This window comes from Lathyrus oleraceus, chromosome 6 (assembly GCF_024323335.1).
Source record: "Lathyrus oleraceus cultivar Zhongwan6 chromosome 6, CAAS_Psat_ZW6_1.0, whole genome shotgun sequence".
NCBI classification, from domain to species: Eukaryota; Viridiplantae; Streptophyta; class Magnoliopsida; order Fabales; family Fabaceae; genus Lathyrus; species Lathyrus oleraceus.
In genome coordinates, this window is record NC_066584.1 from 247,718,732 (window position 1) to 247,737,781 (window position 19,050).

The following is a 19,050-nucleotide window of genomic DNA, read 5'->3' on the forward strand; positions in this document are numbered from 1 at the left end:
GTTTTAGTCAAAATGACCTATAATGTTTTAAAATGGATGATGACCTTCCAAGATTCAAATAAATTTTTGATGAACATGAAAGTTGTTCATATGGTTCTTAAGAACATTTTTTCTCTTAGGGTCATCTCCATTTGACAAACACATCAAAAGTTAGGTCTCAGTGGATTTCAAAATAGTCAGATGAATTGACTGATCAACTTCTCAAGTCCAAACTTTAAATCTTGATGAATGAATGATTGGGGACACTCAAATAAGCTCAAATATGAATTAAATGATGAATTAAATAACTTCCCTTGATTGTATTTGATCATGGGTTGAGGTTGCTTCATGAGCAAGGCGCAATCAATGCACAAATGAATTAGGGTTTCCTTGGGAAACAATCCTCAAGCCCGTTGGTTTATCTTGATAAAATTGACAAATTGAGAACTTTGGGAGGCATATATGATGAACTAGAGCTTTGGGAACCATTGTCATGCTTGCTTTCACCTTCACCTGGCCATATCAATGAGCATAGGGTCTCCTAAAAGCCTTGGATCTTATGATTACTCAAGCTACAAAACAAAAGATGTTAGTGACATATTTTTATGCTTTTGGTTAGTAAAAAAATAATAAAAGAAATAATATACAATTCAAGCATGCTTGGTGGTCTCAGACCAACTCACACAAGTCCCACCCTAGGGTTAAGAGCCAAGATGCTATGATCCTTGAGGCAAATGTAATGTGCAATAACATGATGCCATGAGGGATCTTAGGTTCAAAATTAGGGTCTTACACCAAGAACTATGTGATTGTATCATACTTGTATTTTATCATTTCACTAACCAAAATATTAAAAATATGTCTTTGCATTTGCCTAACTCTTTTGTAGGAAGGGCATGATCTCATTGACTCATCAAGTTCACATCTAGGGTTTGAGACCCTCATGAACAAAGAGCACAACCAAAAATTGATTCAAGAATGGTTATGAAAATCATATATGAGTCCTAATGATCTCTACATGTTATATTGATCAAGTTTTCTTCAAGAGTTTGAGGGTGATTTGCCTTGAAAACCCTAGTTTGACTGGGAATCTTGAGTAACTTCTCCAACAAAATATCTCACCAATTGATCAAATTTATCAAGGGACACTTCAAAATTCATCATATTATGCATATATTATCTACCATGAGCCAAGAAAGTCAAGAGGATTGGAAGTTAGCAAGTTGGTTGATGGTGGTTGGCCAGATGGATTCATCTGATCAAAACTGGGTCTCCCTAGACCCTATCTCCTATAATTTTCACCATATGAAAATGATTCCAAGAGAAAACTTACTCTAAATGATATTCCAAACAACTTTCATGTTGAGACCTAGAGCTATTTTTGCTTGGAAAATCATTTTCTATGTTGAAACATTATAGGTCATTTTGTCTAAACCCTAATTTGAAAGTCAACTTCCTAAGGCCATAACTTGCTCAATTTTTATGAGATGAAATATTTACAAGTTTCACAATCAAATTAAATGTGTCTACTTCAACTTTTATGTTTTTAGTGGGAGCCAATTCAACTTTTTTGAGCATGTGATATGAGGTTACATTATAGGTCACTTTTGACCTATACCATTGACCAAGTGACTTTTCCAAACTTCAAAAATGCATAAATCTATCATTTTAAATCCAAATGACATGAAATTGGTGACCATTTTGAAGGCCTTTGAGAGAGGTACAACTTTTATGAATACACGTTTCTCATTTGAAGCTCATATAAAAAGTTAAACAAGGTGGAATATTGAGACATATGGCTTGACACTTAGAAAAATTTTGATGTAAAAAATTTCCAAACTTCCACTTCAAATTTCTCCAAGTTCCAAGCTCCAAATGAAAAAGTGTTGAACATAAAAGTCATTCCTCTTCATCTCACATTTCCAAAGAGCTCAAATTCATTCATTTTGGATAAGTAATACATAGGCTGCACATGGCATGAACATGGTGACATCACTTGGCAAGGATCAAATATTCAAATCCAAATGCACACTTGCCTTGCAATCCAAGCTCAATTCATACTATCTAACATTCATTTGTGGACTTATGGCAATAATTTTATGGGACTTATGGCAATGATCAATGACCAAATTTGGAAAGTGATTTCAAGTGTGCAAATATCAATAGTTTCAGCTATAAATAGAGCCTCATATGCTCAGCATTTCATACACATTCGCGCCAGCTTTGATCCCCCATCTCAAACCCTCACTTTGCAAAGGATAAACTGAGAAATTCATTTGAATTTGAGGTTGAATTTCCACTATTTTGAAATTCAAATCTCCAGGAATCCACAACCTTGTAAGCTTCCAATCCTTCTTCTGCAAGCAAGTGGAGTGAGGTCAAGCACAAGCAAGATCAAGATCAGTTGAATCCAGACCTCCATTGAAGGCATTTTCCAGAAATTTTGATCTCTTCGATTCTCTCAAATTCTTGCTCAATTCTATTGATTCTTTGGTTGTTTGAAGTCCTACCAATGTAGGCAAGAAGATTGAGTTGCTTTGAGGCCAAATCGAAGCAACTCAGTTCATGTACCTCAAATTTCAACTCCATGTATCTCTCAATATAGTTAGAGTTAGAGTGAATTGAGGCTAGGTTCGAGCTTAGTGCCATTTTTACTTTGAAATCATGTCCTTGTTTTTACTTTTGGTGATGGTTGATGGTGGACCAGTCCGGGGAGGTCCACCGGAGAAGAAGACCGGAGCTACAGCTCCGGCCATGCGCTGGCATGTCTCACGGCCACAGGATCCATGTAATTTATTTTAATCTCACGCGTCCATTGTGATTACCAACTGTGCAGCGCACTGACTCATGTCCATCGTGGATAGCGCGTTTCTCGCCACTTGATCTGCCACCTCAATTAATGAGGGAGATCAAATGGTCCACGTTTTTTCTGATATTTTAATTTTCATTTTAATTGCATTATTTTCAATAATTCATATTAAATTCAATATTGATCCAAAAAATATGGGACTTTCACCAAAAAAATTCAAATATTTTTCTCTTTCATATTTTGAATTAAAATTATTTTTTGGATCATTATTAATATTTTTCATGAATTAATTGATTTTGCATTTGTTTTTAATTGTTTAAAAAAATTTTAAATGTCCAAAAATTATGAAATTTTTTCTCCAAGGTCCTTTGACCTTGTTTGACCTATGATAAATCTCATGGCCATTTCTTTGGTGTTTTGATGAGATTTTAGGAATTGGACAAACCATATTTAATTTAAATGCACTATTTTAGTATTTTTAATTTGAATAAATGCCAAATAAATTTGTTGACCAATTGTGATGACTTGTTTATGTTTGACTCTTGTTGTTGGGCCTTGATCAAGGTTGATTTGACTTTGTCAAATTAATATCATTAGATTTAGGGGATTGATGGAATGTACATTCCATCTCACAAAATGAATGGATGGTATTAATTTGGTAAAAGTCCTCCTTTGACCAATTTGTGTTTTGATCCATTCCCCTCCATATTCATCTTATCCCTCTTCTTCATTCATTCATTCCATTTGTCCTATGACATCTCAAAGTCCTAATGCCAGTTGATTGAAAAATTGACATGAGTATGGATGAGATTAGGCCACACCTTTTGCATATTCTTTTTATGTGTGGTATGTTTCATGAGCATAGTTCATTATACTATGTCTCTAGCATGCATTAACACCAACATTCTATTGCCCGACCTCAAATAGTTGTGACTTCTACATAAGTCCAATTACGATTGCTTAACATAGCGCTAAATTTGTGACATAAAAGGCATAAGCGTTCTAGTTTGTGAGATTGTAAGTCTCCCCTCTTTCATGGTATTGTGTGGAAACTTGGTCTTCTTTCCTTCCTTTGGAAGATGTTTTGGTTAAAGGATTCATGCTTGTGATAAGTGGGTTGAGTGTTCTCCAAAGAATGTCTTGAAATGAAAAGCAAAAGCAAAACAATACTAACTTCTAACCAATTAACTACTAACTTTTAATTTCAAGCTTTTACTTTAATGCAATTTACTTTTAGCACTCTATTTCATTTGCCATTGTTCATATCATTCTAATTGTTTATGTTAATGCAATTTTAACTTTGTCCATTTGGACCATATTGTGTGATATATTTTGTTTATGTATACTTTGCTTGTTTGTGTGGTCTTTGACCATTAATGTACATAATAACAACAAAAACCCTAAAAGACTTTTGTGTGGACTGTTGGCTTGATCTTGGACAAATGGACTTAGAACTTAGGCAACATTCCTTTGCTAAAGGACTTGGCTAATGCCAACTTGCTGAGAAATCAAGTGCTTACAATTTGAACTTCATATGATACATCTTTAAAGACCTCTCTAAGTTCATCTGCAACATGATCATTGTGACGCTGTTATTTTGAACCTGTGACTTGTGGAGTTCATCTGTTGCATGGGCTATTTTGAAGAAGATCATGGAATGGATAAGCTTGGATTTGACCATCTTTATTTGATGCCTTGCTCTTCAAAATAATATAATTGTGCATTTGTGTGTTGCTTGATTCTAAAAGTCCAAGGGAATTCTGGGTTTCTATTGACATTCTTGTCTATTGGATTGCTACCCACTTGGTCAGATCTTTTCAACTCTCAACTTTTATTTGTGTGCATAGGATAGTATCTTAATCTTCTCCCCATTTCTTTAATTTAAAAATCTATCCCTCCATTTTTCAAAATCTTCTTTGTGTGAACTACTTTTGTTCTAAACTTTGACCACTTTTGCAAAAAGATAGAAACTTTGGCCTTATGCCATTGCATTTTCAAACTTCTTTTCTTAAATCAAACTTGTAAATAGACTTAACTATACTTGACTTACACTTTCAAAAAGCCAAAAAGAATTAACACATTCAAACCATTTTAGGCCTTTGTGCCTTTCAAACTTATTTTTTGTTAAAAACAATGCATCCACTTTGAAATTTGTATCACAAACTACGAAGTTTTGATCCCTCATTTTTATGTTGGTACGTAGGTACAAGACCGAAGGTCTTGTCAAACACAAAAATATAATTAAGGAATTCTTTTCTCATACCCTCATTCTATTTGTTCGTACTTTTTCCCTTTTCCCTTGGAAACAATAAAAGCGCGGTGGCGACTCTTGTTATTTGATCTCTAGCTTGTTAATAGCTTAATGATCATGAATTTCCCGCTACAACATGCAAATCTTGTTTAATTGGAAAAATGACAAAGTCTCCATTCACAGGAAAAGGTGAAAGACCTAATGATCTTTTGGCCCTCATACATACTAATGTATGTGGACCATTGGACATACCAGCCAGAGGAGGTTTTCAATACTTTATCACATTTACTGATGATTTCAATAGATATGGTTATGTGTATTTAATGAAGCACAAATTAGAGTCCTTTGAAAAGTTCAAGGAATTCAAGAATGAAGTACAAAACCAAATAGGTAAGAATATTAAAACTCTTCGATCAGATCGAGGTGGTAAATATTTAAGCCTAGAGTTTGATGACCATATGAAAGAGTGTGGGATTCTATCCCAACTTACTCCTCCTGGAACACCCCAATGGAACGGTGTATCTGAGAGAAGAAATCGAACCTTGTTAGACATGGTATGATCCATGATGAATCACGTCGATCTTCCAACTCCTTTTGGGGACATGCACTATTGACAACAGCTTACACACTTAACCGCGTTCCATCCAAAAAGGTTGAGAAGACACCATATGAGATATGGAGTGGTAAGAAACCACATATGTCTTACATGAAGATTTGGGGTTGCGAAGTTTATGTGAAGCGACAAATTTCAACTAAGCTTGAGCCCACATCTTACAAATGCTTATTTATGGGGTATCCTAAAGAAACAAGAGGATATTACTTCTACAATCCTTCCGAGGGCAAAGTGTTTGTCGCTCGGACTAGAGTTTTCCTAGAAAAGGATTTTATTTCCAAAGGAATCAGTGGGAGGAAAGTAGAGCTTGAAGAAATTCAAGAATCACAAAGCATTCATACACCTATGGAGGAATTAGAGCAGGAAACACAAGTAGTTGTGGAAGAGCAATCTGCTCAAGTAAAACAAGACCAGTGTAGGTCAAGCAGGATACGTCACCTACCTGAGAGATATGGATATCTCATAACTGATCATGGTGATGTATTACTCATGGATCAAGATGAGCTTGTGACCTACCAAGAGGCCATAACTAGTCCCGAGTCTGAGAAGTGTCTAGAATCCATGAAATCTGAAATGGATTCCATGTACACAAACCAAGTTTGGACCTTGGTAGAGCCTCATGTAGGAGTTAACCCTATAGGATGAAAGTGGGTCTTCAAAAAGAAGACTGACATGGATTGTAAGGTACATACCTATAAGGCAAGACTGGTTGCAAAAGGATATAAACAAATTCATGGGGTTGACTATGATAAAACCTTTTCACCAGTTGCAATGCTTAAATCTGTTCGGATTTTACTTGCTATCGCTGCATATCATGATTATGAAATATGGCAGATGGATGTCAAAATTGGTTTCCTTAATGGGAATCTTCTTGAGGATGTGTACTTGACATAACCTGAAGGATTTGACATACCAAAAGAAGCCGAAAAGATATGTAAGTTACAAAGATCAATCTATGGATTGAAGCAAGCTTCCAGAAGCTGGAATCTTTATTTTGATGAAACAGTAAAACAATATGGATTGGTCAAGAATGAAGATGAGCTTTGTGTCTACAAGGAGGTTAGTGTGCATGATCGTCTTCCTGGTATTATATGTAGATGATACATTACTCATTGGAAACGATGTCCCCACCCTGCAACAAGTAAAGTCTTGGTTGGGGAAATGCTTTTTTATGAAGGACCTAGGGGAAACAACCTATATATTAGGAATCAGGATCTATAGAGATAGATCATAAAAACTGCTTGGCCTAAGTCAGAGTACATACATAGACAAAGTGCTGAGACACTTTAATATGCATGATTCCAGGAAAGGATTCATACCTATGCAACATGGTATGTGTCTATCAAGAACACAATCCCCTTCAAATAAGGAAGAAAGGGATCACATGAATAAGATTCCATATGCATCTGCAATAGGATCTATCGTGTATGCCATGTTATGTACTCGACTAGATGTCTCGTATGCTTTAAGTGCAACGAGTAGGTACCAATTTGATCTCGGTGATGCTCATTGGGTAGCTGTCAAGAATATCCTTAAGTATTTAATAAGGACTAAGGAATCATTATTGATATATGGAGGTCAGGAAGAGCTTGTTGTAATTGGATACACCGATTCTAGCTTCCAGACAGATAAGGATGACTTTAGATCCCAATCTGCTTATGTGCTTTGCTTAAACGGTGGCGCTGTGAGCTGGAAAAGTTCAAAGCAAGACACAGTTGTTGATTCTGCAACCGAGGCCGAGTATATTGTTTCCTCAAGTGCAGCAAAGGAAGCTGTTTAGATCAAAAAGTTCATTAGTGAACTTGGCATAATTCCTAGCATTGTGGATCCCATTGATCTCTATTGTGATAACAATGGTGCTATCGCACAAGCTAAGGAGCCTAGATCTCACCAACGATCCAAACACATACTTAGGCATTATCACCTCATTCGAGAGATAATAGATAGAGGAGATGTGAAAAAATGCAGAGTACCTACACTTGACAATATTGCTGACCTACTGACAAAGCCTCTTGCGCAGCAGAAGCATGATGGCTATACTAGATCTATGGGCATTAGGGGTATGCCTGATTGGCTCTAGTGCTAGTGGGAGATTGTTGGTGTAACCCCTAGAGGTCAATACTTTTGGTACTTGTATCGAATTATTTATTAATAATAAAAGGCTTTTTCTTTATTATGTTTGTTTAATAAAGTCCCTAGAATAGCTAGTCCGTTTAATGTATGAAGTGTGACTTAATCATGAGATCCCATTAAACATAAGGACACTATTCTTAAAGTATTCGTAGTCGAGCTTTATTGTGAAATGGGATAACATTAAAGCATTAAGACTATTATGTATATAGACTGATGATCACATCTCTGGATCATGGATAAGGAGTTATCAAGTCTTAAACATAGGTATGAATATTAAGAGTAATATTTATACTGAATTGACCCTCTATGAGAATACTATATAAAATGTTATGAAAAGTGTCATAAGTTATTATCATGGTGATAATGATGTATACCACCCTTCGACCTGAAACCACTATGGACCCTAGATGTAAAATCGAGTGCCTTATTGCTGATCAAACGTTGTCCTTAACTGGATGACCATAAAGACAGTTGATGGGTACTCCATGAAGCATGCTGAGGGACATGAGTGACCTAGATGGAATTTTCCCAGACCGCGTAACAGGATAAATGTCTACGGGCCCAATATTAAACTGGACAAGGATGACACAGTCTATGCCTTGTGTTCAATATAGACATAAGGGCAAAAGGGTAATTGTACACATAAGTATTATCACAAAAGGATTTGTCAGATCACATGACATTTTCGTGTCTTGGGTAGCAGTGATGTATTGCTAGATACCGCTCACTGTTTATTATGTTAAATATGTGATTTAATATAATTGCCAATGCCGCGAAAACCTACAGGATCACACACAAAAGGACAGATTGATGAGAGATAGAGTAAATAAGGACCACCGTAAGGTACAATGCACTTAAGTGAATTGTAGAACATCGTAAAGTACGGTGCACTTAAGTAGAATACGAAATATGGTAAAGTACCACGCGCTTAAGTGATTTTGGTATATCATAAGATATGGGCCACATACACTTAAGTGGGCTTTTGTAAGACCCCAATTTTGACCCTAAGATCCCTCATGCTATCTCATCATATTCATTGGCATTGGGATCACACCTTGACATCCTCCTTACTCCTCATTCATTGGGTTTGCATTGGGAGAGATCACCAAGCACATTTGTTTGTATCATACTTCATTTTTCATTATTTACTAACCAAAATACCAAAAGTATGTCAATGTATAGTTTGTTGCTTTTGTAGGTAGTGTGTATGCTCACCTATGCTCCATCAAGCTCATATATAAGGTTTAAGACCCTCAGTGCAAGGAGCTCAATCAAGAAATGGTTCACATTGGCTCTATGTATCATATATGGATCCCCATGTTCTTCACATGTTATTTTTATCAAGAAATCATTAAGAGTTTGAAGTTTGTTTGCCTTGGAAACCTTAATTCATCTAGGTATCTTGTGTGACTTCTTCAACAAGTTTCTCCAACATTTGATCAAATATTTCTAGGGATACTTCACATTACATCATATTACACATATATGATCCTCCATGAGTCCCAAAAGTCAATAGAATGACAAGCTATCAAGATGGTTCATGGTGGCTGATCAAAGAAAGCCAACTGGTCAAAACTGGGGTTCCCTAGACCCTATATCCTACACTTTTTGTCATATGAAAATGATTACAAGAGAAAAGTTACTCAAAATTACATTTAAAACAACTTTCATGTTGAAGTAAAGAGATAAGTTTTCTTGTAAAGTCAATTTTTATGATAAAAGATTATAAGTCATTTTGTTTGAACCCTAGTTTGGAGGTCAACTTCTCAAGACCATATCTTGCTCATTTTTTATGATATGAAAGTCATTCAAATTCCATGATCAATTTCAAGATGTATACTTATACCTTGATGTTTGGAGGAAGTGAAAATTCAACTTGAAAATGCATGTGCCAAGAGGAAACATTATAGGTCAGTTTGGGCCAATACCATTGAACAAGTGATTTTCCTCAACTTCTAAAATGCATAACTCCTTCATGCCAAATCCAAATGAGGTCAAATTTGTTACTAAATTTAATAGGTTTGAAAGAGCTACAACGTTTATGAAGGAACTTTTCTCATTTGAAGTCCATAGAAAAAGTTATTCAAGGTGGAAGAAGTCAACATTTCACTTGGGACTTAGAAAATTTTCAAATTTGTTTGATTTCCCAAACTTCCACCTCAAAATTCATCATGATCCAAGCTTAAAATGAAAACATGTCCAACATGAAAGTTGTTCCCCTTGATCTCGCCTTTCCAAAAAGTCCAAAATTATCTCATTTGGCCAATGTATGAGGGACTTGCACATGGGTGTAAGTTAAAGGACCATTTGGATAGTTTCAACTTCCATTTTTCATACACATTTGCATGGACTTCTAACATGATTTCAACATGATGCATATTGAGTTTTGGATCAGATCACATCATGTTATGGGTCTAATGCACGCCCATGCAACCATGCAAGGGAGAATTTCAAATTTTTCCAAAATTGGAAGTTTGTGAAAATCAATCTCATGGCCTATAAATAAGACCCTCATTGCTCAGAATTAAGGATCTCATGCCCAAGCTTTGAACCTGCAACCATAAACCCTCGCCATTGAAGGATAAACTTGAGGATTTTCTTTGAAAATCGAGTTTCAATTCTCCATCTGTTTTGAGATTGAAACTTCAAGAGTCCATCCCTCTCCTTGATCCATTTCACTTCCATCAAGCATCTGAAGCAAGGCCAAACATAATTGAAAGCAAGATCGTGCCAATCTGAAGCTCCATTAAAGGTGATTTTTCAGAATTTTCATCTCTTCGATTATCCCTCAAATCTTCATCATTCTTGTTGATTTTTGGTTGTCTGAAGTCCTATCAATGTAGGCAAGAAGATTGAGTTGCTTTGAGGAAAAATCTAAGCAACTTAGTTCATGATTCTCAAAATTCAAATCCTTGTATCTTTTTATATACTTGGAATTGGACAAAATTGAAGCCAGATTCGAGCTCCTAAGCATTTTTTCTTTAAATCCATGTCTTCCTTTTTCATTTTGGTGATGGTTGATGGTGGACCAGTCCGGTGAGGTCCACCGGAGAAGAAGATCGAAGTCCTAGCTCCGGTGATGTGTTGTCACACATCTCAACCATAGGATCTAGTTTAAATATTTTAATCTCGTGCGTTGCTTTTGATTACCACGTGTGTGAGATAGTTGACTGAAGCGCATGTGGAACGCGCGTTTTCATCCATCTGATATGCCACCTCAATTAATGAGGGAGATCAGATGGCTCTTTTATTTTTTTGAATTTCTGAATATTTCATTTAATTGCTTATTTTTAAATAATTCATATTAATTTTATTTTTAATCCAAAAAATATGGGACTTTCACCAAAAAAATTCAAATATTTTCCTCTTTCATTTTCTGAATTTAAACTATTTTTTGGATTAATTTTGATATTTTTCATGAATTAATTATTTTTATGCATATTTTTAATTGTTTAAAAATACTTCTGACTTTTCAAAAATAATGATTTTTTTTGTCCAAGGTCCATTGACCTTATTTGACCTATGATAAATCTCTTGGCAATTTATTTGGTGTTTTGAAGAGGTTTTAGGTTTTTGATCAAACATAATTTAATTTAAATATATTTTAATTTGATTTTTAATTGTTTAGTTGTGTAGAAATTATGTTGAGTCATTTTTATTGACTTCTGAAGTTTGACTATGTGTTTGGGCCTTGGTCAAGGTTGATTTGACTTTTGTTGAATTAAAATCATTGGATTTAGGGGATTGATGAAATGTACATTTCATCTCCTAAAATGAATGAATAATTTTACTTTGATAAAATTCCTCCCATGACCAATTTGTGTTTGTCTCATCTCCCTTCCCTCTTCATATTTAATCTCATTCTATCCCATACCTTCCATTGACCAATGATGTCTCAATATCCTAAGGCTAATTGGTTCATCAATAACTTCATGTTAGATGAACCAAAACAATTATGGATGAGCTTTGGTCATCCTTTGATCATTTTATTTTTGTGTGTGGTATGTTTTAGAAGTATGATTCATTATACCATGTCTATAACATGCATTAACACTAAAAAACTTATTGCCCTACCTCAGATAGTTGTGACTTCTACATAAGTTCAATTACGATTGTTTAACATAACGCTAAATTTTGATCCAAAGGCATAGCATTCTAGTAAGTGAGATTGTAAGTCTCCCTCTCTTTCATGGTATTGCACAGAAACATGGTCTTTTTTTCTTCCTTTGGAAGATGTCTTGGTTCAAGAATCCATGCTTGTGAATAGAGGGTTGAGTGTTCTCCAAAGAATGACTTAATCAATTAAAAAGCAAAAACTCCACTAACTTCTAATCAACTAACATTTGACTAACTTCTATTATTATTGATTTTAATTTCAAGTCATTTACCTTATGCCATTTATTTTCAAGTCATTTACATTTCATTTTCCATTTACATATCATTTAACTTATTTATGTTTATGCCATTTTTACTTTGCTCACTTGAGCCATCTATTGTGACTGTATATATTTGTTTGTGTATCTTGTTTGTGTTTGTGGTCTTAGGACCTTAAAATACCTAATAAACAACAAAAAAACCCTAAAAAATGTTTGTGTGGACTGTTGGATTTGATATGAGCCTTGGACTTAGAATTAGGCAACATTCCCTATGCAAAAGGACTTTGCCAATGCCAACATTTCTGAAACCAAGCTATTGTGATTTGAGCTTTCATCTGATACAAGTATTAGGATCCACTTGAGTTTATCTGCTACATGGTTTTGATGCAAATGTTACTTTGAACCTGGATCTAATGCCTTATTTTGACCCATTCAAGGAGTATGTCATCTAATACATGGGAAGATTAAGAAGAAGACTATGAAGTTACTAGCTTGGATATGGCTATCTTTATTTGATGCCTTGCTCTTCATCTTGCTACTTGTTTATTGATATTGCTTGATTCTAAAGTCCAAAGGAAAAATGGGTTTCTATATGACATTCTTGTCTATTGGATTGCCTCCCATTGGTCAGATCTTTTCAACTCTTAACTTTTAAATTTCATGCTTAAGATTAGTCTCTTCATCTCCTCCCATTTCTTAAATTTCAAATCTCTTCCCCCTTTTAAAATCTTCTTTGCTTGTGATTTCTAAAACTAGACTTTATTGCAAATTAGAAACTTTTGCCTTATGCCATTCCTTTTTTTTACACACTTTTCTTAATCATTTGTAAATGAACTTAACAATATTGACTTAAAATTTTCAAAAGACAAAAAGAACTAACACTCATCCAAACTCTTTTAGGCCCCTTTGTGCCTCTCTTAAATTTTTTTTTGTTAAAAGCAATGCACTCACTTTGAAATTGATACAACGAACTACGAGGTTTTAATCCCTCATTTTTATGTTGGTACGTAGGCACAAGTCCGAAGGTATTGTCAAACACGAAAAAATAATTAATGAATTCTTTTCTCACCCCACCCTCTATTTATTGCAAACATCATTCTTTTGCTATTTTGATTAGTGGTTAAATAAGTAATTAATCATTTAAACACAAAGGTAAAAAAAACCAATAAAGAGGTGCTTGGTGATCCCTTCAAGAAGTAAATCCAAAGGTGGATAGGGGGAGGGACCAAGATGTGACCTTGTTTTTGTGAAATGATGCAAATGAGATGTGGGATCTTAGGGTTAAAAATTAGGGTATGAAAAATTCCCCTATTTAAGTTTCTTCAATTTGGAGATATGAAGGTTGAAATCTTTGTCTCGACAAGATTGAAGAGACTTAAATACCAAAGACCGAATTTTTGGCCCTAAGATACCGCAAAATGCTTATGATATGATATGAATACAAACCAAAATCTCTGTGGAGAATAACAACTTCCATAGGGGGACCCGGCTAGGGACAAACAAAGTTCTGTAGAGAAAAAGAAAAGACTCGAGAATAATCGTCACTTGGAAAGAAACCAATGTATAGTTAGAGAATGACCACAAGAAAGACCCAACGGTGAAAACTTAACAAGGAAAGGCTCCACCGGGGAAAAGAAAGCATCAAAGGGGAAAACAACCCAACTCCACTAGGGGAGGAATATTACCTAACTATCAGCCAAGTGATAGCTTAACGATGGTAATAAGCTTGAATAGAATGATTACCAACTACTAGCCAAGTGGTAACTTAACAAAGGCAACCGATCAAAGGTAAGAGGAAATATTACCTACTATCATCCAAGTGATAGCATAACAAAGGTAATAAACTCAAACATAATGATTATCAACTACCAGCCAAGTGGTAACTTAACAAAGGCAATCAATCAAAGGTAAGAGGAACTATTACCTACTATCAGCCAAGTGATAACTTAATAAAGGTAATAAACTCAAACAAAATGATTACCAACTACCAGCCAAGTGGTAACTTAACAAAGGAAATCAATCAAAGCTAAGAGGAACTATTACCTACTATCAACCAAGTGATAACTCAACAAAGGTAATAAACTCAAAGGATGATTACCAACTACCAGCTAAGTGATAGCTTAACAAAGGTAACCAATCAAAGGGGGACCAAAGTTCAACCCAGGAATGAACTAGAGAGAAGAGGTCAAAGAGGACTTCATCCATTGAGGAAATAAACTCAATTAAGGATTAATTCCATCCAAACAATGAACTGGAAAGGGAAACAGAAGCAAAATCTTCCATGAGGATCAGACTCAGTGGGGAATTAGAAAGGATAAACTCTTTCTACTTAAGGTCGACACTCTATTGGAGAGATGACGCACACACTATGTGGGAGAAAAGTTCCAGAGAGCGGGGGGAGCACCGGGAAATGAAAAATGCACAAATAAACATCATGATGATATACACATGTGTATGATCATGCTGACAAAACAAGCACAAAGGATGTGAGACTAATAACACAATACAAACAGATACTCGACTAATCTCAACAAGATGGAGATGCTGGCAGAGATTCGTTGGGGATTCTATCACTCTTGCAATCTGATGTTGGGGAGACTGTTATACATGTAACAAAAGAAAATCTGACTTAGGGAAGTCATTGAATTCCATTCTTCAGGATCTTACAATCCTTGAGATTGCTATTAACGTTCCTCTTTTGTATTCACAAGTCGAGGAAAATACATATCTTTTTTTGGAAAAATTTCAAAAATATGATTGTTTAAATTATTTTTTGTTTAAAAAATTATCATAAAAAATAAATGAAATTTCGTAAACTGAAACAAATATAAGAAAAGCGAACAGATGGGCAAAAGGCTAAAATTTTATTGATAGAATGGTAGTCTACAAATGGCGTGACTCCAGGATCATTACGAAGTTGAAAAATGATAAGTACCTAGTGTAGCACCTCAAATTTTCCCTCCTCATTCATGCATTCATTTTTAGGTCATTTAACATTTCATATTGCATTTCATCATGGCAATCAGAGTTAGCTCCAAGAGTTTATCTTCCAAGAAGCTTGGATATCATCCAAGTCACTTGGTTTCATTTTCAGAGGTTTTTCTGTAAAGGATCAAGCTTAATGGGCTCAGTATAGTTCAAAACTTAACTGTGAAGTCAAAAGTCAACTGTTGGTCAACTGAGGGTCAAATGGCTAGGGGATGACTTGAGATACTTCCAACATGTTCAAATGAGGTCTATTCATCATTCAAAACGTTCATCCAAAAGAAACTTCCTGAATTGTCATGCTCGCTAGGCGAGCAATCTTTCGCTAGGCGAAACCCACGCTTCCTCCTTCGCTCCAACGAACCTTGACGATGTTGCTACTGGAATTGCTCGCTACCTGCTCGCTGGACGCTCGCCTAGCGAGTATGTGCTAGCTGTGTTTTTATCCAAGCCTGGGAGTGTTCGCTGGAGCCTCGCTGAGTGCTCGCCTAGCGAGCCCTTCGCTACTCCACTCGCCTAGCGAGCTTACTGATATACCAAAAAATCATGGACTTGGATTTCCGTCATTTGAACCCACCAAGCCACGAAAATCAGAGTATAAATTCTAAAAATTCATTGGAGCAAAACCCCAATTCGAGCAGCCTCCATACACAGTTTTCACTCAGACTCTCACACTTTTCACTCCGACTCTCACACTTTTCACTCTGACTCTCACACTTTTCACTCTGACTCACACACTTTTCACTTCCATCTCACACAAGCCCTAACCGTTACATTTCAAAATCGATCAACCTCTTCAATCAGGTTTGTTCTGTCTCCATTCTTTTATGCTTTCAATGTTGTAAATTCTGAATCATTAGGGTTGAATTTGGGAGGTTGGGTTTTTAGGTTTGCATGTATGTTTAGAACGATTCTTAGCATGTTTAATCACTTAATTTCCGAAATGGGTACCATGGGATTTAGGGTTTTATGAAATCGGACTGTTATCAAGGAAGAACACAAAACCCGTAGGCATTCGCTAGCACTTCGCTAAGCGAACCTGTAGTGAAGCTTCGCTAAGTCTTCGCTACGCGAAGGAGTAGCGATCGTGACAGTAGTTGGTTTTTTCTATTTGCTCTCTAATCTATTTCGTGTTTGTTATGACATACTTTCTATTGCATCCGTGCACTGTTTACCTGACACTGTTGTTGCTATGATTCTTCTGTTTGGTGCAACTCTTGATTGCACCCCCATCTTGTTATTCTAACTTGTTTGTTGAGTTTTTGTGAGGGCTCACATGACTCTTGAAGAGATAGCTTGCTTGGTATTCCATTTTATTTGTGGGAAACCATTTGGAGATTTGTTCTGATTGCTTTGCTGACTTGTTTTTTTTGATGGTGCTAGCCTGAGAGATCTATGGGTTTCTTGTTTCTTTAGTTGCTGTTACTTCGGATCTTTATCCATGTGGTAGATCTCTTGATCCCTTTTACATCTTGCAGCATTTTACCGCTTTCTTAGCTGGAAGACCTCGATAGGAGGCAATGTTTTTGTGTGTTTACTTTTGTGCCCAAAGACCTCCAAGAGGAGGCACCAGTGCTAAAGACCTCCATAAAGAGGCAATTGACGGATAAAAGGGATTAGTAGTCAATCCCCCGTTATTCAATGTGTCTTTCTTTATGCTCGCACTACGTGTCGATGCTTCAGAACAAAAGCCCAAGATCTTTTGTCCAGTTAGTCAGTGGAGAGGGTTCCATCTTTCTGAATCCCCACGTTTTGTCATGAGCTCACCCTGTCCAGGGTTAAGAGCTATGAGGTCTTATCCTCATTACCCTTTTTGATCTGCTCACCCTGACGTTCAATGTCAGTAGTTAAGAGTCCATTTGATTACCTTTCCATGGCTTGTTTGTCGAGGTTGATATGACCCCTCTTGACTAAAGCCCTACCCATGTATGCTTGAGCCCCCTTATTGGAGTGTTTACTTTATGCTATATGTTTTTGTGTAGTGTGATCGTCTCCCCATAGAATTGCTAGGCTTCGTACAGTCTCTCGCTTGCATGTCGATTAAGGTAGCACGGTTCCTTCGTCTAGGACTTCCTTTTTGCATGAGCATTCCTAAAACACAAACAAACTCTTTGATTTTATTTTCTTAAGAACACGTTAACTCCTTCTACTACAGGTGAGTAAGTCTCTAAAGGTTGAGCATCTGGTAGATTGTGTACTAACGTCGTTCATCTAAAAAACACAAAACAAATAAATAGGTTAGCCGAGCTACGATGCTCTGATTCTCAATCCTTCTTGAGATACGTATGCAGCAGGGTAGGGTCTGTACGAGCAATAACTCTTTCTTTTCCCTACTTTGATTTTCTCTCTTTCGCATTGCACATAGGACTTTTATACACACACTTTAGACATGAATAGTAAACGTGGATCCTGTGGAGTACCACAGACGCGAAGGGGTGCGATAACCTTCCCTTCACGTAACCGGCCCCCTTACTCAGTTTTCTTTGGTTCGAGACTTTGTTTTATCTGTTCCCTCTTGGTTATGCAGTACTACCTTTCCCTCCTCTTGGGATAAAAGTACATAGCTGGCGACTCTACTACTTTTTTTTACTCACCACCTCTTTTCGCGTTTGTACTTGGATTCGGGAAATCCGGGGTGCGACACCTAGAAAGGGATACAATAAAATACAATGATCATTATTCTCCCTAAAAACTTTGAGTTATGTTGTGTTATGAACTTCTGTCGAGGATGACTGAATAGGAACCTCTGATAAGCACTGTTACTTCAAATGATCAAGTCTGGCCTAATGCAGTTACTTGCCATAATCCCTAACTTTTGCCTAGATTTCCCTTTCGGGTTTAATCTACTGGGATGAATAATTTATGTTTATATCTCTGATTTTTTCCTGGACCTCCCTTTCGGGTTTTCAATCCACCGAGACACTCATTTTTGCCTAAGATGCCCTTTCGGGTTTTCAACTTAGCAAGATGTTCTTTTATTTTTTCTAGGTGAAGTATTTCTAAACTGCATCTGCATTCACAGGACAAGGGAGCTCTTCACCATCCATAGTTGTAAGAATCAATGCACCACTAGAGAAATCTCTCTTACTAATATATTGGCCTTCATAATTAGGAGTCCACTTGTCTCTAGAATCAATGTTAAAAGACAAGATTTTCTTGAGCACAAGGTCACCTTCTCTGAATACACGAGGTCAAATCTTCTTGTCAAATGTTTTCTTCATTCTCTTTTGATAAAATTGGCCATGACACAAAATCTTCAATTAAATTCAACTGATCATATATGTTCTGACACCACTCAGCCTCAGACAAATTTGCTTCCACCAAGACTCACATTGATGGGATATCCACCTCTACAGGGAGCACTGCTTCCATGCCATACACAAAATAGAAACGGTTTCCCCTGTTGAAGTGCGAACTGATGTAAGATATTTGTAACGCCCCCATACTACTTTCAGGATTACCGACTGACCCCACAAATCAACACGAGTCTTTTCAGCATGTTTTGTCCTCACTCACACGCTTTCCGGGAAACTTCCCAGAAGGTCACTCATCCAAATATTGCTCCAAGTCAGGCACGCTTAACTATGGAGTTCTTATCTGTTGGGCTACTGATCGGAAAAATAGAAAGTGTACTATTTTTGCCGATGTAGTAATAAGAGGGATATTTCCTAAAGATCAATCTCGAGGATTGCGTAACAATATAAACGTAAACAGTCAATCAATCGAACAAAAGTTATAGTTATGATTTTGAAGAATTCACTGTAAGAAAAAATATAACAAATAAATATTTTCACAAGTTAATATGATATGCCAAGGAAGGTGTGTAAACATCTCCTGTAATGACCCCTTGAGTGTATATCTCCTTAATACTGAATATTGTTTCAATTACCGGATCTTAAGATTA